Below are 23,777 nucleotides of genomic sequence, written 5' to 3' on the forward strand. Positions count from 1 at the left end.
TGACACTGCCATCAAAACAGGACGCATTTACTCACATCCTGAATTATAAACTTTGTGATGGCTGGTGAAAGCTACCACTCCTACCACATTTCGTCACCAAAAGAGACAACAAGAAAAACATCAGCAACGATATGCAACAGTTACTAGGGAGTTGATACATACCAAAGTCGCTGATTTTACGCATCGTGTCTTTACTGTTGTGGAATGTATAATTTGTTTTGATCGGGGTGGGGGAGTGATGGTTCGATCGAATAATATAACAAGAAATTGAACATTAAATTGGCCTTCTCTCTGGTCCACTTGGTAATTTAACGGTAATGATAACTGACATGATAGACAATCCAAGCTCAAGTATGTACGTGACTGGCCCAGCATACCGCTGTTATCGAATGTATAGAGGTCTTCAACAGTTGAAACTAAGGTAAAAGGGCAACCTACTCTCTCCTCTCTCTCTCTCTCTCTCTCTCTCTCTCTCTCTCTCTCTCTCTGCTTTGAAAATCTCTTGATTAAAAACCGTTAAATTAAAGTCTTCAAGTGGATTCACATATGTCCTGCGGTTCAATTGATGCAAATTACTTAAATTTCATGCCTTTAGAAAAATCTAGCCTCAATCTCTAAATTAGTTACGAAACAACATGGCTTTTATGAAACAGAAGTTCATTTAATACTCGTTTGAAAAGGTTGTTTTCGGCAAAACTTTATTTATACTGTTGTTTCGTCTTTCCTCTCTCCAAACTTTTTTATTTATTTTGTTTATCACTGCATTAATACGCTGTTATCGCAAACTGTAGTACAAACTAACTCGTCTCCAGTTTTCTCGCGGCATTAGATAGTACTATACCAATTTACACATATCTTATAAAGTCTCAACCTTATAATATATCTTGTAAACTTTGTAAGATATATTGCAAATTTAATGCAAAACCTTGTAAAATGTACATGATATATATTATATCTTCATTTAATTTGCTTTATAAAATATTGTATAATTTTAATATATATATATATATATATATATATATATATATATATATATATATATATATATATATATATATATATACATATATATATATATATATATATATATATATATATATATATATATATATATATATATATATATGAGAATGCAAGACCTTAAACAATAAGCGATGAATAAATACTGCGTGTCCTCCATAAACCACTTCTTATTACGATTAACATTTATGGTCGTTTTGTAGAGGTGTCCAGTATACAAAGATTTAATCATTATTAGATTTGCACTCTAGGGACCAAAATATGTGGCGAAGACGGAAATGACATGTACTCCTAATTTATCTTGATTTCAAAAATATTATTTAGGTTTTGCCTGCAGTGTGATTTCTAAAATCAATATATAGGCCATGTGTGCATAGTGATTGATTCTGGAATCGTTACACGCATGTTTTGGGAATATATATTTTATTACGTAACACATAACTACACATGGGTTTTATCCAAACAAAGAAAGACAGCTTGATTTCCTTTAATATAACATGTACATGAATCCATTAAGCGAACCTCATTAGACTTTTGATTGTACCAACCTAAGTAAGTTTTACACACTGCATATTATTATTATTATTATTATTATTATAACAAAGTCCATTCCGATATTAAAAATTTGTACCGTAAAAAAATTGGTACAAAAGCTTAAAATTGACAAAAAGCAAAGTTTATTTCTTTCACGGTACAACAAAAGCACACAAGAAGTTAATGTTTTCTTTCTTTCGTGGTAGAACAAATTCACTTTTGATGAACAACAAACTTCATGCTGGGTTGTTGTTGCTGTTGCTTTTCTTTGTGAAACAAATTGGCATCTTAAAAAGGACTGTGTCGTTTTCGTATATTACAACAAATTTGTACTTAAAAACAAAAGCAACAAAGTTCATGTTTTATGCCTATTAAATTATAGACTTTTCTAAAACGTCAAAAGAAGAAAAACAAACATTGGCTCAACAAGAAGAGGAAAAGAGATCGCAACAAGAGGAGAAGAGAAACAAAAATTGAATAACGAACTAAGTGAAAGATGTAAACGAAAATGTGTGTGTTTTGCAAGACATCTTGGCTGAGTTAAAACACTTAGGTAATTGTATCAAACTTCTTTGGGGAAACGCGAGTGAATGAGACCTACACCAAAACACTCCGCTTCTTAGACGTCAGCAGAAACAGAACCACTGCCACTTCCAAAGCAGGAATATAACTTGGACGGGAAAAAGGTGTAATGCAGTTACAGTTTATGATATCAAGTTCATACATTTTTTTTTCAAAACCCAATGGTACTTTTCAGAGCCACTAAGTTCTCTTGAAACAGCGACACTAATCAATCGTTGCCAATATAAGTGTTTTATCTTGTGTGTATCTTTGTCTTGAACAAAAAAAAACATTTAAACAGCGTACTCCTCCTTCATGATATTATATAAATATGTGTGTGGCTATGGTGTGCGTTTGAATTCCTACATTGCACATATTTAAAGACGGACAGAAGATTATTTTCTTACGAAATACAAACGCGTCCTGTACGATGCATAACTTCCTTTCTCTCCATCGTGGATGTCTGCAGAAGGATCCGTTACTTATGTTTTAAAAAAATTCAAAATGAAGAATGGAAAATGGAGAATAGAACTTCAAGATACGAAAATCAAAATATTCAAAATCAAGGGTATCATTTCTTATTTCATCCCCCTTCATTTACACCCCATCCTTGTTTAGTTGGTTTAAGATGTTTTTAACCGTAATGCCATGCTGGAGAGTAAGTGTGGGGTGTTGAATAATAGATGCCTAAGTGTTGGTCACACCAAGGACATGTTGACGATATTAGGATGGTGTTGGGTGGTGAATCACTGGGTATTGGTTTCATCAAGGGTATGTTGCTGTTATAATGTGGGTATTGGATAGTAGATCACTGGGGTTTTGATCGTAGATAGCTGGGCGCTGGATAGTAAACAGTGTGTGTGTGTGTGTGTGTGTGTGTACATACAACACTTTCTGCTAAGAAACTTGTAAAATGAAAAAACAGTATTAGAAAATTTTAAAACCAAACTTGACTTCCATACAGGATTTACAACAACAGATTGAAATTTTGGGCACCAAAATAATTTTTAAAAAATTTAATTGTGATATTATATAAGCTGACGTCAGCCAGTAGATACTAAAACTATAGGATTAGGCAAAATAACTAAAGAATAGAATCTGGCTGGTTTGACACTTGCTGTTTTCGCAATAAAACATGCTGCCAGATGTTTATCAAGCGACAATGGGTAGTAGCGTTAAGTTAATGAATTCAAATCTAGGACTCCAATATCATGCACGATTAATGTCCATGTCGAATATATGTGCTTTTATTAATAAGTCAGTTCCCTCTTCATATGTGTGCGTCTGCGTGTGCGTGTGTGTGTGTGTGTGTTTATCCATGATGTTAATGTCTCTCCCTGCATGATATTAATGTTATGATATTAATGTCTTATTGTCGGGATTGTAGGAATTATAAAGGTGATAGAACTCTCTCTCTCTCTCTCTCTCTCTCTCTCTCTCAACTGATAAATGGAAATTTACCTGACTTGATACTAAATATGTTTTAAATACAACTTGCTGCCAATTGCATGAGTAACAATCAAAGCATAGCAAGACTCTTACATTTAGGACACTCTTAAAATTAGGACAGTCCCCTCCTGTGCAACAATACAGATTTTATAAAGAATATTTGAGATTATAAAAAGTAAATCATTTCACTGTTATTAAATACATGTTTACTTTAATTTTCATACTATCTTTTCTCTTTCTTCCATGTATGATAATTTTGCTAGGATTGTAGGGATCATGGCCAGGGAAGGAAAGTTTTATTCAAATAGGGTCTTATGTCACATGTTTAGACTCGAATAAGCAGTAACACAAGAAAGAGAGAGAAAGAAAAAAAAAAAACAAGCTTTGAAAAATACAATAATTTATTTCCTTGGAAAAATTCTGTAGGAATGAACAAAATATGAACTTACGGTTTTATAGAATCAAATCCAAAAATAATCCAAAAATACTCCGAGAATAAAATTTTAGTAGTCCTAATAACAAAATATTCTACTGATTTCACGTTCAAATCCAGACGAAGAATCTAAGATCGAAGACTATGACGTATGCTGCAATCTGTAGTGTTAAGTCTACAGTTCCTTGTAGAAACAAGAATTATCACTCCGGTTTCTATTAGCTGAATAAATTTTTATAAAATAAGAAAACTGTTCTTTTTCCACAATATTACATAAGCACACGTATTTTCCAGAAAAATAACAGAATTAATCCTTTTGAATCCAAGTAATTTGAAATAACTCCAAACAGCACAACATACAACTAACAGTTCAACAGCCCAGCTTCTACCGAGATTAATTCTCCAAAGCATGGGTTATTTGGGCTTTCTAAAACGTAAACAAGGGTCACGTGAAGTTTATAGAATCAGGTACTTGTTACAGATCACGTTTACACAGGATGATCCTGACAAAAACCAATAATTTTTACTCTTAGAAATAAAAAAATTGTTTATATCTTAAAGACAAAGTCCCATCATGACCTTGGAAACAACCAATCATTTTAAAATAAAATAGAACTTGTTGACGAAGGTTGCTACAAATTCTGACACAAGGTCAGGAGTCAAGGTCTAACTATTTTCTAAAAATAATGTATCATCTCTAGTGAATAAATTTACATTACAATATCATGTAATGATTTTGTTTATATAAAAAAAATGACAAACAATTAAATATATATCAAATCAGATATAAGTAAATCAAATATACATAACAGGGGACGGTAGGGATAAAGGGAATATGGATATGACATTGTGAGGGAATCAAAGGGAAGATATAAGGAATATGGGAATGAAACGTGTGCTGAACAGTAAGTAGATTTGGGACGTTGATAGTGTACAACTTGATGCTGAATAGTTGTTTAAGTCTATGATAAGTTATACACGTTTCTAACGTTACATTTCCCGTTAGAGGCCAGAAAGCCCCACCATGTTAGAGGACACCGTGTCATTTCCATATTAAATTGTTCTTATGCCTCATTACGCAACTTCCATGTTAAATTTCCGTTTTTTAAGTGCCACATTTGAAACAAAATAGTATAGAATGAATGCTAAATTCTCATTAGAGGCCAAATAGCCCATAATATTAAACCAACTGGTATTTTTAAAATAGCATTTCCTGTTTGAAGCTATAATCCATGGATCAATTTTAACAAGGCATTCTCCTTTGGGTCTTACGTGACTTACTATACTACTCCCACCTTTGCAACATAGACGTAAAAGAGTATTTATCAAATGTAGAGTGTAACCATAATTCATGAAATATTGTACAACCATTTTCAAGGAAGAAGTCTTTTATGCTAGGGTAGATAAGTTTTTGTAACAGTAGGAAATCTATCATTCTTTTATTCTTTGCCTTTGAATAGAACATTCAATCTGGAGAAAGAAAAGAAAATAAGATGATATTCCAATGGAATCCGAGCACTGGATATGTAAACATAGTGCTACCATAAAAAAATCGAGTACTCATACCCGCTCCCCTCCCTCTTTTTTATTTTGTTGTTTTTCTAAAATAGAAATTCCACTTCGGTAGATTCTGATAACGTCGTTCACAGATGGTGCTGCATTGAAAATCTAACAATTGGTTAGAATTAACTCTTTTGTAAACAACTATATTATCGGATGTACATAAACTGGAGTGCCCATTTTTATACTTCGTTTTCTGCAACAACCGTTGTTATACTTCATTTTCTGCAATACCCGTTGTTATACTTCATTTTCTGCAATACCCGTTGTTATACTTTATTTTCTGCAATACCCGTTGTTATACTTCATTTTCTGCAATACCCGTTGTTATACTTCATTTTCTGCAATACCTGTTGTTATACTTTATTTTCTGCAATACCCGTTGTTATACTTCATTTTCTGCAATACCCATTGTTATACTTCATTTTCTGCAATACCCGTTGTTATACTTTATTTTCTGCAATACCCGATGTTATACTTCATTTTCTGCAATACCCGTTGTTATACTTCATTTTCTGCGATAATCTTATATGTTCATGATGTTCATTACATTTAAAATCTTATGAAAGCAAAGAAAAATTGAAAAAAGAAATAGAACTAAACTGAAATATGTATGTCGCAACACTCCAGATAACGCATTTCTGCATCAAAAAGAAGTGTGTGTGTGTGTGTGTGTGTGTGTGTGTGTGTGTGTGATCCAAACGATGTAAAGTTTCTGAATGCAACGTAGATTGACATCAGATGAATTCGTAAACATGTATGCCAGCAAATGAATCCTCTTGGCGTGTGCAAAGAAATGCATGTTTTACAGTTTCATTCTTTATCGGTTTGCGATTGATATCTACTTCGACAACTGAAACTGCTGTAACATAAAACATGCATGCCCAGCCTACACCGACACGACACCGACACCGACATCGACACCGACAGGACACAATACTTTTGTATTGCAACTTATCTGCACTTCTTCTCATGCAGTTGGGGTACAATTTTCATAAAAATGGCTAAATTATCTTCAGCAATTAATAATGTTGGCACAGAGGAAAACATGTTCATTGAAACAGCAAAATTTGCTCCTGTTTTATAATTGCATATCATACAATGTATAAGAATGTCGATAAGGTAAGTATAGTGTTTGTAAAAACTGAAGAACTGACGCGTCATTTAAAACATACACGTTACCAAAAAAAAGGCTCAGTGTAGAAATATATTGTCTGCCCTCCGCCAGGATCAGTAAAAAATAAAAACAAATTATCGCTCGAAACGTTAGAAAACAATGTGATATACACATTGCCAACAGAACTGTAGTGTGTCCCAGACAAGGTATATACTCCAATAGTCGCTTCCGAAATGCTAAAAAAGCGACACGATATCACCTTCCCGTGTTGCCGTGCCGTTAAAACCAGTGTCTCTCTCTCTCTCTCTCTCTCTCTCTCTCTCTCTCAGACCGCTCTGGTGACCTAGTGGTTAGAGCGTATGCCTCAGATGCGGGAGATCGTGGGTTCAATCCCCGGCCGAGTCATACCAAAGACTTACAAAAATGGCACTAATAGCTGCGACGCTTGGCGCTCAGCATTAAGATAATGTGACTGGGTGGGACATCATGCTACGTGTCTGCGGCATGATGCCCCAGTGCTAGACATCACAATAAACTGCCACACTGCAGACGTCGTAGCGATATGACTGAAAAATTGTTAAAGCTACGTTAAAAATCCTAATCACACACACACACACACACACACACACACACACACATTCCTTATTCTTACATCTGAACCTCGGGCAAATTCAGTGGGACCTCAATGTAGATGGTACAATAATACATCAGAGTGACATGTTTTAGTGTATTTAAGATAATATAAACATCGTTTCTTTACCGGTGTTGTGAACATAATCTATTCATAAAGAAAAAGAAAGATGTTCATTTCAAATTGGATATCTATATTTTTACATGTGCTTGTGGGCCTTATTTTTTATTAATACTTTCATTATTTGTGATTTTGTTTACCTTGTTTAATATATTGTGTATGCCAAACCATTTATCATTTTATTTTTCTTTTTTTCGTTCGCATTTGCGAACAATTTTGACTTCATTCGCAAATACGGAAAGAAAAGAAATTTATCAATGTCAAATAATGTTTCACATACGTGCAAAGAAAAAGAATTACACATATGTGAAACAGTCAAGCATGCTCTTTATAAATGAGCATTTATGCAATACGAGCGAAATATTATGATGCACTCTGTAACTAGAGAAAGCCCCAGAACACGTGCATCTCACCAAGTGCTCCGTGGATAAGAACCCAAATCAGTTAAAATCGACACGTTTATCTTGTTTGAACGACTGTGTTGGTGAGATCGCACGTGACATTAATCTAGTAAATACGCAACCAACGAACAAATGATAATAAGTTCATTTGGAAAATGTACAATATTAAATTTTCCATGTTATTAATTCCTACCTTCCTTTCTTGTGTAGTATACTTTTTAGTTATGGGCCATTTAATATCTACAACAAAGTAAATCTGTCAGCGAAAATTTATTTTTTCATGAAATATTACAGGACTAGAAATTAATGATTATGCCTTTGAATCTATATTCTGCTCTTAACAAACGCTATACAAATCCGAGATTAGCGAAGTTCTAAATCAACAAAAGGAAAGGCGGAAGTGTATGTGTGGGAATGTGATTACAGTTCAACAGGTGGTTGTTACATTTGGAGATTGCATTTTGTGTTCATCTCTCTCTCTCTCTCTCTCTCTCTCTTACACACAAACACACACACACAAAGAGGGAATCAAGTTTTATAACTCCTTTTACGTTTATTTCCATATACTCTGCATGCAAATACTATCCGATGATATTAGTACCTGAACATAAATTTGGTAATAACAGTACATTATTTAACTATTTTGTTTGTTACACAATAGCGTATAGTCTATTGATAAATTCTTCATTCTTGTCTTGAATCACTCTTTTTCTTTAAAAGTAGTATATTTAATGTTGTATTCACACGCTTTGCATACTCATTCTTTCTACTTCCTTCTCGTCAATACGAAGCCAGTAACATGTTTTATGTAGGAAATGCTAGGAGCGGCTATCAGAACGTGATTGATTAAAAATGACAATGTCGAACGTTAGCTTTGTTTCCTTTTAATGTCATATCTCATTATAAATGATAATTAATAATCTGAACTATTTACATTATTCTCGTGTCCGTAGACCGCTCCGGTGGCCTAGTGGTTAGAGCGTCTGCATCAGATGCGGGAGGACGTGGGTTCAATGCCCCGTCGAGTCATACCAAAGACTTTCAAAAATGGTACTGACAGCTGCCTCGCTTTGCTCTCAGCATTAACAGAGTAGTGCTAGGCCTGGTCGGCCTGGTGTCAGGATAATGTGACTGGATGGGACATCAGGTACATGTCTGCGGCGTGATGTCCCAGTGTATCACTATAAACTGTCACACCGCAGACATCGTATGGCTGATTTTTTTAAAGCTACGTTAAAAATCCAAATCTCTCTCTCTCTCTCTCTCTCTCTCTCTCACACACACACACACACACACACACACACACACACTGATCGTAATCATTAAACAACATCCAGAAATAAATAGATACATATAATTAAACTGACAATGACAATACACACGTTCAGCCAATCAGACAGACAGAATGACAAACATGCCAGCAAAAATTACGGAAGTATATGTAAGTTTATACCTTCTGCAAGTAAGAACTACATGTCTGTGCATTCTACTTACAATAACGGGTAACAAGAAAATAGTCAATGTTCAAGTGTCATAAATATATTTCCCCACAATACTATCAATTAATTTATTTATTGCTGTTCATTACATGGGAAGGGGAGGGGGTAATATTCTTGGTCGTAGAATGAATTGCATTTCTAACATATTTCATTGTTCAGAAAGAAAGGAAATAACTTTGATTAGAACGAAAGTCTTTCCTTCCTGGATTTGATTTGATACCGTCTACAGTATGTGTGAGGAAGTGGGCTGGTTTAGCGGGAACGATATTGTACTTACTGTACATCAATTTTTCGGTGTTCGCTTTTATCCTTTTGTCTGTTCGTAAAGGGCGTTTTAAGATGACGGTCGAGAACGAACATTTTTCATCTGGTTTCAAATAAATACGAGATTTTGAACGTAACGATGATACAATTTAGCCGATTTTTTAAGCCATATGTAGCACCAGACCTGTAATTTTAGTCCGATAATTTGTCTTTATTACTTGTCATGTATGAATTGGATCATTTGAAACTTATCGCATGCAATTATCTTCATGAGCTTATTGATATTTGGTTAATGTAAATGGAGAGTTTAATGGTACAACGGTACATAGAGCCAAATCAAAATCCATGATTAAAGGTAGCCACGCCAAATCAAAATTCATGATTTTAGGTTGTGAAGCCAATTCAAAAGCCATGATCATAGGTAGTCACGCCAGTTCAAAAGTTATGCTCGTAGGTAATCAAGCCAAATAAAAGCCATGATTATAGGTAGTCAAGTAACAGTAAAATTTGAGAAATACAACTTCCAAGTAACGCTTAAAAGAATATATATATATATATATATATATATATATATATTCATTTATTTTTTGTGGGGTTTTACGGGAATTTTCAACTGCAAAACCAGGTAGTTAGCCAGACCCTTTTTCGTCATACGCAATTATAGAATGACGAAGGCATTCCCTTGGTCGCGTAGCAACGTGAGGGTGAGGGAGGGGGTTACCCCTTCACGCTAGTGTGGTTCTGGGTGGTTGCGTATGTTCAGTGTAAACACTGATGATGAAATCACTGAGTAGTTTTTCTCTTATCAAAGTTGGTTGCAATACTAATAAATCATTTAAATAATTGGTTTGAAGTGCATTATTTCTTGTCAAAATGTTCGTACGCAGCTGCGTATCTGCGTATAGGCAGCTACACACTAAAGAATGTATTAGCTAACAATTACAAAGGTAACTGTGTGCGTTTCTTTCTTTGTCTGGTAGACGTTAAGATTATTTGATAATTATTATAATTGTTGGCTGGTTGGTTAAGTAGTTGCAGTGCTGTTTGTTTTGGTTGTAACGTTACTTTTAGCATATTATCGGCGACATCATGCCCACGAGATTGAAACTATGTGTCTTTCCCAAGGACACGCTGAGGCAGTCGACCTAATCCGGCCTGTGCGAGTATTGAACCCGGCGACCCTTGCCCGGACCTGCCGCAGTTCCTTTATTATAACTGTACTATCGCTATCGTATTTTCTCCTTACGAAATCAAATTCAGTATGAGAATGCTGTCGATATTCGCTTCTACGCTATGCCAAATGTAGATGGTTTCTATAAAAAAAAAATATTGGAAAAGTGAGAGATTTCTGTTATAAGTAGCAAATATTTACGGATGTATGTTAAATTTAGATAAGTATCAGCATCTTGCTCATATTTGGGACGGAGTTAAAGAATTTGTTTGGGGGTCGGGTAGAGAGAACAATTCCCAGACAAATATTTATAAATAAAGCCTTTCACCATGAGTAGTGAAAACTGGAACATCGCAAGAAGCTACAGGTAGCTTTAGCATACCGTCAAACCTTTCAAAAATGTTACTCAACGTAGTGCATAACGTAAATATTTGCGATCATTGTACATTCTGCATAGATGAATCCAGTGACATTATTTACATGACTTGAATACCGCTAGCGGCCAGGTTTCGTGGCCCTTCATGTTTACCTGGAAAACAAAATAAATAACCTATCAAATACTTGAGTGATTAAGATTTCGTTTTTTCCCCTCTTGCCATCGGATTCCCCCACATATATGCCGTAAACATTCTTTTATAGCATTCAAATCAACGGCTAACCATGTAGACCCTGATTAGTCGGCATGTTAATATATACACTGTTCCTTCCAATTATTATTTACAGCTGCTGTAGTAGACCTGATCTGTAAGCTTAGTATGCACCTGTTGTTCGCTGTTTATTATCAGTTAAAAAGTGTAAATATCGTATCAGTCAGACCATTCTTTTATTATTTATGGATTTTATACTTACCACGGATAATATTAATCAACGTTTGGAATGTATTCACACACACACACACACACACACACACGCGCGCGCGCGCGCGCGCGCACGCACCCACCTGCCTGTCTGCCTGCCTACCTACCTACCATCCTAGATACCTATCTGTACACATACATACATACATACATACATACATACATACATACATATCTGTTTGTATACCTATCAACACGTTGTGTTCTAAATAGCTATGGTTGAGTTGGAGAAATTTCCGTGATCAATCGTCAGTATCTGCCATGCGATCAATGATCAATTAAGAATCTGTTAATGCATCCACATGATGCTTTGTTAAAACTAGGAATAATTTGCAAATAGTTTGAAGTCCGAAGAAGATGGATTGTGCAGAAGTAAATTTCGACCGAAATCAATCACGGAAATCGTAATTGATTAATTGGTAGTTTAATTGGAAATGACTGGTGCTTGACCTAACCGACTGGTAAGAATCTATGTGTATTTTCCTTTTATTTGCATATCATCTGACACACATTATAATTCGTTACATGTACGCTTATTAGCAATAACACGTTAAAGTTTATTTAGATGTGTTCGTTTATTTTATTACTCATTAAGATGTTTTATTTGTATATTTTCTTTGTTGGAATTTCCTGTCTAATTGATACACACGGGTTTGGTCTGCATCCGTATGTATGTATGTATGTATGTATGTATGCATGCATGCATGCATGCATGTATGTATGTATGTATGTATGTATGTATGTATGTATGCATGGATGCATGCATGCATGTATGTATGGACAGATGGATGGATGGATGTAAACTTGGGATCGACAGTTTGTCCTTGCATTCACATGCTTAGCACTAACTCTCCCGCATTATATATGCTTTAAAAATAACATGGTTATATATATATATATATATATATATATATATATATATATATATATATATATATATATATATATATATATATATAATATTCGGTTAGTTAGCTGCATGATGATGTTTTAGTCGTCTTGTCTCATAATCCTTTCACGTATTACAGTCGCCATAATAAAAAGGAGAAATACAATAGATTATAATAGTTTTGTTTTCATTTTTCGTCTTTCCAAAATCTTCATAGCTCAAAAAAGAGTTCTTAAAGAGAGAGAGAGAGAGAGAGAGAGAGATTTAATGAAAGCCACTTTGCTGACTCGGTTCGTTCCATTTTCGTAAATGGGATTAACATTTATAGTTTTAATATCTATGCATTTTTCATCATTTTTATATATTTTGTTCAGAAATACGTGACACGAATTAAAAAGAGAACAAGTGCGTTTTGACTAAAACAAAACATCCGATGTTCGACAAATATCAGATGTTAAATTATAAAACTGGCTTTTGTCCACGTACAAACATTGTTCAATAGGATCTTGAACATCAAGTAACTCGATATAAGGGAGGTTATCTTCTATACATATTTAATTAGAATTTAGTAGTTACATCCCTTGCAACCGCTTATGAAACTGATTTACCGTAATTGGAACCGATTAAATTATGACAATAAGTAACAAAATTGTAATCTAGAAAAGCATTCAGCATCATCTTCTGAATTCAACTATCGACATTTTTGTTTCTTCTTTTTGTTGTCTTTCAGTTCTTGAAGAAAGAAAAAAAAAAAAAAGAACTAAACAAACAAAAATGGTTTAACGAGATCTTCCAACTGAGATAGCTGCATAACATACCCCCCCCCCCCCATGAAGAAATACTTGAAAGTATTGGCAAAGTTCGTACTGAAATAGCAGATGTGAGAAAAAGAACTTGCACCTAAACCTAAAGTAAGAAAAGAAAATATTGAACTGATTAGTAAATTTAGAGAAGGTGTTATTGAGGAACTTATAAAGAAAAGTTAAAAGGAAGGATTTTTCTCGTTTTGCATATAATAGTTCTTCTCAAAAGTCTGAAATGTTAAAACCCGAGTATGTTAACATAAATACTGCTAGTTATTTTAAATGGCTTTGTCGTATGTATTATAACAGACCAGAGGCGAGAAATGATGATGAAGTATAAAATGAATATATTAACGACATAAATATATTTTTTCAGAACAACTTCAACGACAAAGACTACAATCTCTCCAGCAAGAGCCTTCATATCAACTTCCTCCACCGCGGCAACAAATAGAACGACAACAATCTTCTTCACAGCAGCAAGGGATGATGTTGGAACTTGAAAAGTCTAGAGAAGAACGGAAACAGGGAGAAGAAGAAATGAAGCAGCAACCTAAAAAAACAAAAGTAGAAAGATCACCCTTCAGACTATGGAAGAAAAATGCGGATCAAACTGCAAGTGAGGAAGAAGGAGCAGCCGGAAGTGGTTTCCTACTCAAGGAAGTGGTCTTATTGCTTCTCCAACAATGTTCTTTCTAACGTAGAACGACTAGAAATCCTCATAGGAGGGAAACGTGCTGGAAATTATTCTCCAGAAATTATTAATGAAGCAGCTGATATTTGTCGAAGATTGTTTACAGGCGGTATCATGGACATCGATGTTTATCGGTCTCTTATCGATCAAATCGTTGATGATTATCACAGTGATGACATAAATAAATAATAAATAAGATGATCGTACATAATGCTCAACGTGGACCTGTAATGGTCAGTGTGATAAATTCGCGATTACCTACTTATGAAGCAATTTACGGTGATGGGCTCGGCGATGTTGTTCAGGGTCTATTTAGAAAGATAGCCCCAAAAGCAATACCGATTGCAAAACAACTAGGAATGAAATATATTGATTGTGTTCGTGAAAACATTTCTAGCGCTGTTGGTGATGTCGCCGGTAATGCATTCTCAGCAATCAAGGATAGACTAGCACGATTAATACGACGAAAACGACAGCCACCAGTGACACTTGCCAGCACTGAAGTTATGCCTGCAAATGTCAGTAAAATAATAAATCAAGCCGCAAATAAAAAACTATCAGAGCTGGCTGGCGTACCACTATCAGAAAAAGAAAAAAAAAAAATATAATTGCAAGTCTGATAGCCGGAAGTGGTTTTCGTGTTAGACGATAGCAATTATAATAAAATGTTATGAATCGAATTACAAGTTCAGGATACAAGTAAATATTTTTTGCCTGCTGAGGCATTTATCGAAGTCGAAGGTAGACTTTTAAAATCAGATGATACAGCATACGGAATTGGTGATCGTGTTGGTTTTGTTAACAATGGCGTTATGGCGTTATTTAACAGCGCTATGTTCATGATTGACGGAAAAAATATTGAAACCTGTGTCGAAAACGTCGACGTTGCCACGACGATACTTGGCCTTGCAAGATACAGTAACGATTAGACGAAATCGGCCGGTCCAGCCATGATGTTTTCAAAAGATTTAACTGATCAACTAAAGAACAGATATGTAACAACGAATGTAGATGGAACTGTAGTTGCATCAATGAATGAAAATTTCAACTTAGGATTTTCCGCACGTCGATTAATGTTGAACGGTGATGAAGAGTTTTCATGCGCAATTCCACTGTCTAATATTTTTGGATTTTGCAGAAATGTTAGCATGGTTATACTTGGCGCTAAACACACTGTGGTTCTTGTTAGAAGAGCCACTGACAACGATGCAATATGGCGTGATGCTGCCGTTGGTGTAGGTAAAGTAACACTAACAAATCTGTCGCTGTGGATGGCAGTAATGATTCCATCGCTTGCTGAGGAACAAACATTACTTTCTTTTATGAACTCAGGTGGTAAATCATTGTTATCATGGTTGACAATGACCACAGACAATATTCAAGGTAATGCTGCTGGGCTATTCACATGGCAGATAGCATCACAGCAGGGAGTGTCGGCACCACGACATATATTCATCGCATTTCAGGAAAATGCCAGATTAGATTCTCAGGAACGAAATCCACTGGTATTTGACTTGGAGTTTCTGAAGATGCTTTGAGGATAAACGGTCATTAAGAACCTCCTGAAGAAGTGCTGCTGCATTTTGAACACAATCGTGTAGCACGTGCATATCATCGGTTGATGACATTCATGGGGCGTGATCAAAATGTTGACACTGATTTGCAGATATCTCAGTGGATTTTACAACGCTGTATCCGATCTATTATTTTTCGTTGGAACATTTAGATTTATTCAGGCAATCTGTTGTTGATATACACTTTCGATCTCGTGTAGCTCGACTACCCGCTGGTAGTTATATAGCAATTTCTGTTATAACTAGTGACAAATCAATGTTACTTGATGGGGTTGGTGGAAGAATGAGAGTTATTGACGCTCCAGTGGAAAATATGTAATATTTTCTGAACATGTAATTAAATCGCTCATGATATTGTAATGTCATATCAAAATGTTAGTGTCAGTCTGATTCCTGGTCAGATTAAAAAGCTTCAGTCAAATTCAGCAAAGAACTGTGGAATGAAAATATCACTAAAGCGATATCAGATCACAGACGGTCTAAATAAATTATCGATTACAGAACGTCAACTCAAGCATTTCAATAACGCCAAACAATAAAAAACCGGAGTTAAACTCAATCTTTCTGTGGGTGCCATTAAAGACTCAATTAAAACAGGCGCTATATTTCCACTTCTTGCGGAGATACCGGCGTTAATAGCAGCTGCTGCTCCAGCCATTGCAAAAGCGGCCGTATTAGGTGCTGTCAGAACCGCCGCTGGAATGACATTAAAAAAGGCGACAGGAAAAGGAATAAAACATTATCGATACGGATAAGGTCTGAGACTTCCAGGAACAGTTCGTTAGTCTTTCCAATGTCAAATTTTGATTTACTTGATGCTGTTAAAGAATTAAACATCAAACATGTTATAGGTGTTTTTATGCGCGATCAGTTACTTTTTAAACCAAACAGTATTGAAACAGGCATTATCAATCTTGATAAAGGTACCGGCGTTGGCACTCATTGGGTGGCATACGCAATTGATCCACGTGGAATTGTATTTCTTTTTATTCGTATGGGTTGCTCAACTAAAAGAATTTATGAATTACGTAAACACAATAAAAACTACAGTCTGGTATTCAACATTACCAACACAGACAATAACTGATCCGCCAATATGCAGCCGTGAAGCAATTGCTGTACTTGACGCTATATGAAAATCAACATTACCACCTCACCAAGTCATGCACGATTATACAAGTAGACTATTGAAACAGATCTTAAAGTATAATGGTAGATATTTACGGAAGATCCTCTTCATTCAAAGAGAAGAAAGATGAACTTGCCGATATTATGAACCTCCCTGGAGTTGACTGAGATGAAGTTGTTGTTTTCCAGGATAAATACAATGTTTAAAAGATGAGTAATATCAAATGGAATTACATAGTTCGTAGAGGTCTCGGTGCTACCACTGATAATATTCCAGTATTTACTGACGGTGGTAGAATCAGAGACTTAAACAGAAACATTTATACTGGAATCAACTGATAAAAGATTAACCACAGCGTCTTACTGGTTGTGTCTGGAATTTGTCGCTGAAACACCTCAATTGATTACTAAATAAAATATAATGAGCCTTCCAAACGTGCAGAATTTTAGGTACAATCAAGTGCCTAAATAGCAAACAAAACTAAAAAATATCGTTGACGAGTATTAAAAGTAAAAGACATATCGTAGACGTGTCGTTGACGTAATTGTGTATTCGGCGTCTGCTGTTATTGCTGGAACCAGTGTAGTAAGCTCAACCAACCCTGAATTCAGTGTTGTTTTTCCAACTGCAATTCCAGTGAAAGAAATAGCTCTTGCACAGTTAAGAGTGTATTACAGCTGGCCCAATATTAGATCATAATCATTTGGCAGATTACTAGCAAATAATTATCTTGTGTTTGCAAATAGAAATCTCGACGATGGAACTCCTGACTGGCAGGTTGAAGGAATACCGACAGGTAACTATAATATCGAACAAATCAATGATGAATTTCAGCGCAGATTAAAATCTATAACAAAAAGAGAATACAAAATAGCAATAAAAGAAAAAGGTCTAGCAATATTTTATTTTCCTAGATATATTAACGCGGCTGCGTTAAATAAACCAGTCAACGATGTTATCGATGAATAGTTTCCTAAAACACTTGAAGAGTGGAAAAAATAGCCCACCGGCAAGTATTCTCCGATATAACAATAATCGATACGGCAAAGGTGGTCATATTTCACCAGGAATTGTAAATATAACTTCAACGATCGCAGTCAATCTTGTATATGATGCAAACGATGGTATTTATCAAACAGATTTTGAAAAATCAAATCAAGTTCAGCAATGATATATTTTGTATACTTTTACGCCTCACGTACTTCCTGGATAATTGATCGTGCAAGAACCGATCAATCCTGTCTATCTCTGGTGTCATAATCCTATATTATCAAGGATTCATTTCAAACTAACTGTCCAGACCGGACACTTGTTTAATTTAATGAATGAAATTCTGAGTATACATTTATATGTAAGATCATAACTATTTTTAATCGTGTAGAGTGTTTTACAAATTAATTATTTAATCAAGAGATATTATATAATGTACCAACATGTGAGAATTTTTATACACGACAAAGACGTACTTGAAATTGCCATCATAACAATAATGACACCGTCCCAAGTCAATACAGAACAATTCAGTGTCAATATAATTATTGAGAAATGCGGTAGTGAAACATTTTTGTTGACGCAGGAGCAATTAATTGAACTGCAGGGAGAACATAGTACTATGAATACGTGTGGTAAAGATCAGATTCAGAATTATGCATATTCTTGTATTGAATTTGATCGGCTTAAAAAATATTATCTGATTCTGAATAATAATCCTTGACAAGGTCGAATCAAATAAGTATATTATAACATAATTTTTTTAATTTGGACTGTGTTTCAAGAAAATTTATTGATAAATCCTAAAAACATTTAGAAAACTGCAAATCAGTGAAGAAACGATGAATTTTTACTAAATTTCACTAAAATCTCGCTTTTTTTCATGAGAAAATCAGAATAAATAAAAATCGGAATCGGAATAAAAAAATTAATCGGAATAAAAATTGACTTTCACTTTCATTACTAAAGTAAATGACAGTATTTTCATTTTCTGACATAATCTTTCTTAATTGTCTCACACGCGTTTTTTGTTTCGTATTCGTGAGACAATTCTGATCTAATTTTCTCGATCGCGCGAAAGTGAGGCGAATTTATTCACTTCTGTTTCCTTGACCGCAGACAAGGATTGGAACATAGCTTGTTGAATTTGCTTAATGAATTTTTACTCCGCTGGTAGTGTATATCTATCTCAAGGGAAATAATCAGGGTACTTTTTCATCGACGAGTTCATAAAACATTAAATTACTCTGAAGTAAGATACGTTTGTTCGTATCTCTCTGAAAATACCGATTTGGTTATATTATTTGTAACGCCGATTTGCTTGTTGTGCCGAAGGAGAGAGAATTAACCAAATAAACTAATTTATTTAGAAGCGAACACTATTACAAAATACAGGCGATAACTCTTTAACGCTCTACGTCTCCATTACAGAGTTATCTTCTTTTTATCTTTTTGTGTCTAACACAATCAGGAGATAATCAAATAATACGTTTTGTTTATACATTTTTTAATACGCCGATTGCGCAATATTATTTGCGACACGTTGTACCGAAGGCATGTAAATATCAAAATATTTGCCAGCTGCATACATTGATTGAAATATTATTTATTCACCAGTCTCTGTATTTACGGATTTAACTACCCTATGATTATTTTACATATATTTTCCAGTATTTCCAATTTTGCAATTCTCGCTCTGTGTGATAGCTCGAAAATTATCTAAAGAGTTATCGAGTTTAATGCCGTTGATATGACTGATCGCAAGACCACCCCCCCCCCCGGCAAATTTATGACAAAGATAATTTTTCTACCCCTCGGATGTGAACATAATATACCATTATTATTAACAAAGACAACTGGCTTTCGTTTAGTCGATAGTGTCTGTTTACACCATCATGAGATGCTTCATTATTCTTGATGATAGGATGTCTCACAAATTCATTTTGCTCCATTTATATATAATAGTATTTGTCTAAACAATTATTTGCAAATATAGCTAGATAATCATTCACATTTCTCATAACTTTATTATTGTCGGTGTTATTTTATTTAATCTTAATATCGTTTCAGCTCTCTGAATGTTTTACCACCATCTTATACACACAACTGCGTTTTTCTTCTAACTCAAACACCACACCGTAAGCACGGTTTTAGTCCTAGACTTCCACGACGCACGCCTTTTAAATGAAATCCACATAATTCATTTACGCAGGCTTTGTTACAGGGAGTTGTAGAGCCTATCATTAGCCAACTACATTTGTTCTTTGTTTGAATCATTATATCCTTATGTTTGAATCATTATATATATATATATATATATATATATATATATATATATATATATATATATATATATATATATATACACACACACAATATTTTAATTTAAATACTTATCTTAATTATAATATAGAGATATTATCAGCGATTAAGATTAAACCCTCTGAATATAGATTCGGTCTTGACAGAAGAACCCATGACACCGATGCGAGCTCTGGTTGATCCGACGAAAACTCTGATTATTAGTATTCGAAATGCTAAAAAAAAAGAATTTCGCAACGATGATGCATGTGACGTGTGGTCAACATTTAAAATCACGCCTAACACCGATGGTGTCATCGATGCTACAATGAACGATGATCGAGCGAAAACGATTATTAATTATCTCAACGATCAAAGATATTATTTCAGAAGAAAGTGTATTGCATTAGCAGAATCAGACAATAATACTTGGATTATCCGTGACAAACGTGACCCTGTCCTTCATAATGAAGAAATCGTCGTATTAAGTAAAAATTCCAGATCTGGAATGTTGACTGGTATTGACAAACTATATTATGAAAGAGCGTATCCCGTGACCGCGGATTTTTTATGGAATTTATTTGCTAATTGATACACCCAGCGTTAATGATCTTGCACCCATGAAATTTAAAAAAATAAATTGCGAGTAACGGAACATTTTACAACGCGATATGTGGAAATGGTTTAACGGATCAACGATGTGAATAAATATACAAATGGGCTGAATCAGTCAAGGATACCGGAACTACAATCAATGATGTTGTTGAATTAGGAAAGAAATTAAAATTCCCATATATAGTAAAAACGATTACCGGGGAGATTTTGTACGAATCAAAGAATACATCGAGGGGAGCTTCAATTTAAATTACTGATCATAATGCGCTTGCGTGGACTAATGCAGTAACAATATTTCCACGAAATTGAACTGCTAAATTTTAGCAAGGATATCTGTTCGATATTATTAACGAAATAAGTAAGAACGATCCCGTATCAGTATGGTTATTTCAGAGTTCTGAAAACGACGATGAATTGATTGGACCAGTTGGAAGTATATGTTTGAAAGAAAAAAATAAGTTTCGATCAGTTTGTAAGACCTAGCGGTGAAATATATCGTAAAGAATCACTCCACGATAAAATGAAAAGCTTGCGAGGCGATATTTATCGCTGAATATACCTCATGACCCTAACGATGTCAGTTCTGAACAATTACTGATAAATTGTTTTACCGTTCCGTCAGTCTCGGCTCATTTTGTTCAAAAGAAAAATTCGTGGAAACCAAAATCGGTTTGATTTTCTTGAAGAAATACAACGTACATAATCTGGACACGATGAATTGTGGAATACTAAATACAGTTATAGCGCTGTTATCTCGGTTGATATGATTGCATGTTATCCGGGAATTTTTCTTGGTATGGGAGAGTGTTCTGAGTATTTTAAGAGATTCTGATATCCCACACACGAGACTACCAGTGTATCGATAGATGGACCATTACCGGATTTTGACTTGACTGGACTCGCCTGTATCGAGTCATTCGAGTTTGATAAAGTTCTTCATCCGATTTGTTATGTCTGGTTTGATAAACACTTTTCAGAAAAAATGTGGGCACCAATAGTTTTATTACGATATATGCTCGATGTGGAAATACTGATAGCGTTAAGTGAAGCAATTATATCATATTGTTCTCAGACATAAGTTTGGTTACCACCACAACAGGAATATTCTCAAGAAGATCCTGATATAACTGATTTTGCGAATAAAATACCAAATTATCTTGGAAGAAAATAATCAGTAAATTCTCCCAAGGAGGACGATATGATCATAAACGACATTGTACAAGATTAATTATAGATGATGACGAGCAAGATTTTATAATTACTGATACAACGAATAAAAATACGTTTATTAGTCGAGAAGCAGTTTTCTTGCCATATGGAACTAACTTAGATACAATAGTGAGTTTTATGGATGGTGAGTCACCACAGTTTACTCATTTAAGATCTTCAATGCTTGCGTACGTTTCGATAAATGTATTATCGATGATAAATAGAGTTTCTGAGTTTGCTGTCAGAGTCGCTACGGATTCATTTTATATCAATAAGACTACAAAATTGCTAGAAGAACTACATATCGGCACTTATGCAGCATGGGGTGAATGGAGAATAAAACAAGAAAATATACTTGATTATTCTGAATCTGCTGATGTTTCGATTAAAGATATTTATTACCAAAAAATCAAATATGAAAAATGTCATCAGCACCATCGGTATATGATCCTGTAGCTAGACATAAAACAGTTTATATCAATGGACCGGGAGTTGTGGTAAAACAACTCGTGTGATCGGATTATTTAGGAATTTTGATACAATTGTATTAACACCTACACACAGACTCGCAAGATAAATGAGAGAAAGAAATACTAAATCGTGCACTTATAAATTCTTTCGATGGAAGGGAGATAACTGGACCCATGAACTAATGTGCGAAAAATACATTCCAAGGATTATTGTTTAGGATGAAATATGTAGTGTCGCTAGAAACGCTAAAAATAATTCTTGATTGACTGTTATTGAAGAATACTGCTGTAATAATGTATGACGATCATGGTCACCCACCGCCTTTTGTTAGATTGTCTCCACACGGATGGTTAAAGAATTTTGTAGATTATTATGAAGAAATAACTGACGATCATGGATGGAGTCAAATAACACCATTGATAAATAATAAGCTTGGTCCACGAATCATAAATAATATGTAACTAACCTGATACCGCTGCTAAATAATTTCGTATATGGCAACATCAATATCAATGACAACTAAAGACAAAATTCAGTTCAAAGAATTTTACATATATTCGGCTGGGTACTTAACTGTCTTCGACGTTTGTGTTTAAGATTATATTCAAAATATGAGTAATGGATTCTGACTATGGTGATGAGAATGCGGAATTTACCGACGGAACGTTAGACCGAATGTTAGCGGATGCTAACATTGATAATAATTTTATCCTACATTTCGAAGAATACCTGCGTTAGAGTAGTGTTACCAGACCCTCGTATACACCCAAATATAATGACGTTAGGCAACAAATAACAATTGATTGTTGGGATTACTCTGATGTACTACAACCACCTTGAGGCAAGATTGGTTTAATTGCATTAGGACCTGAAAATGCTCAATCGTTGACCGCAACACTAGGTGGGAAAACACTCCGGAACTGCTTCTCCAACAACAAAGTGAATTCACTCTGTACGTTAATCAACGAACCAACATTAAATCAGCTGAGATCTCGACTATTATTAGCAAGGACGCACTTGTCCTTGTTAAAGTTAGTGTGCGATGATCATGTAATACACCAGGCATAGGTGTTACTAGTATATTTTACCGTAATGCTAGACTCCAAGAACGTAGAAAACTTAAATACACTTCAGGCAGAAATTTTTGTAATTGTATGACAGATGTGCCATTAAAAAAGGGTAATTGGTTAGAAACGCGTGTGCGTATTGCACCTGGACATGATGAGTCCAGGTAGGGTTTGACAGTTGTGAAATTGTACTACGCAATTATACGTTTAATTGAAGAACTATAAGACCCTCAATATTATAGTAACGGTGTCTGTTGGTGCTAGCAAATTAATTTTTGTGCAATTACTTTCACAAATACGTGTCTATTATTAATATCTTGAAGCGGCACCAAGTAGTTTCAACATGATTAGTAAACTATTCGGTGGCAATCGAAGATAAAATAATTTGTGCGGGCGAGTTTGATACTATATTGGCGGA

The 23,777-nt window shown here is 34.8% G+C and overlaps 1 long non-coding RNA gene across 2 annotated transcripts in view; it reads left to right on the top strand.

The window, feature by feature from the left end:
- Positions 1–23,777, top strand: part of LOC149807065 (uncharacterized) — a 27,065-nt gene continuing 3,288 nt past the window's right edge. Inside the window, exons 1-3 of one of the 2 annotated variants that reach the window (XR_016421730.1) lie at positions 1–421; positions 13,237–13,417; positions 13,686–19,458. This is a non-coding gene — a long non-coding RNA (uncharacterized LOC149807065). Of the gene's footprint in view, positions 422–13,236; positions 13,418–13,685; positions 19,459–23,777 lie in introns of those variants that run through there. The other variant, XR_016421731.1, reaches the window with a different exon arrangement.

Source organism: Sinohyriopsis cumingii, chromosome 1 (assembly GCF_028554795.1).
Source record: "Sinohyriopsis cumingii isolate HCF-2022 chromosome 1, ASM2855479v2, whole genome shotgun sequence".
Classification (NCBI taxonomy): domain Eukaryota; kingdom Metazoa; phylum Mollusca; class Bivalvia; order Unionida; family Unionidae; genus Sinohyriopsis; species Sinohyriopsis cumingii.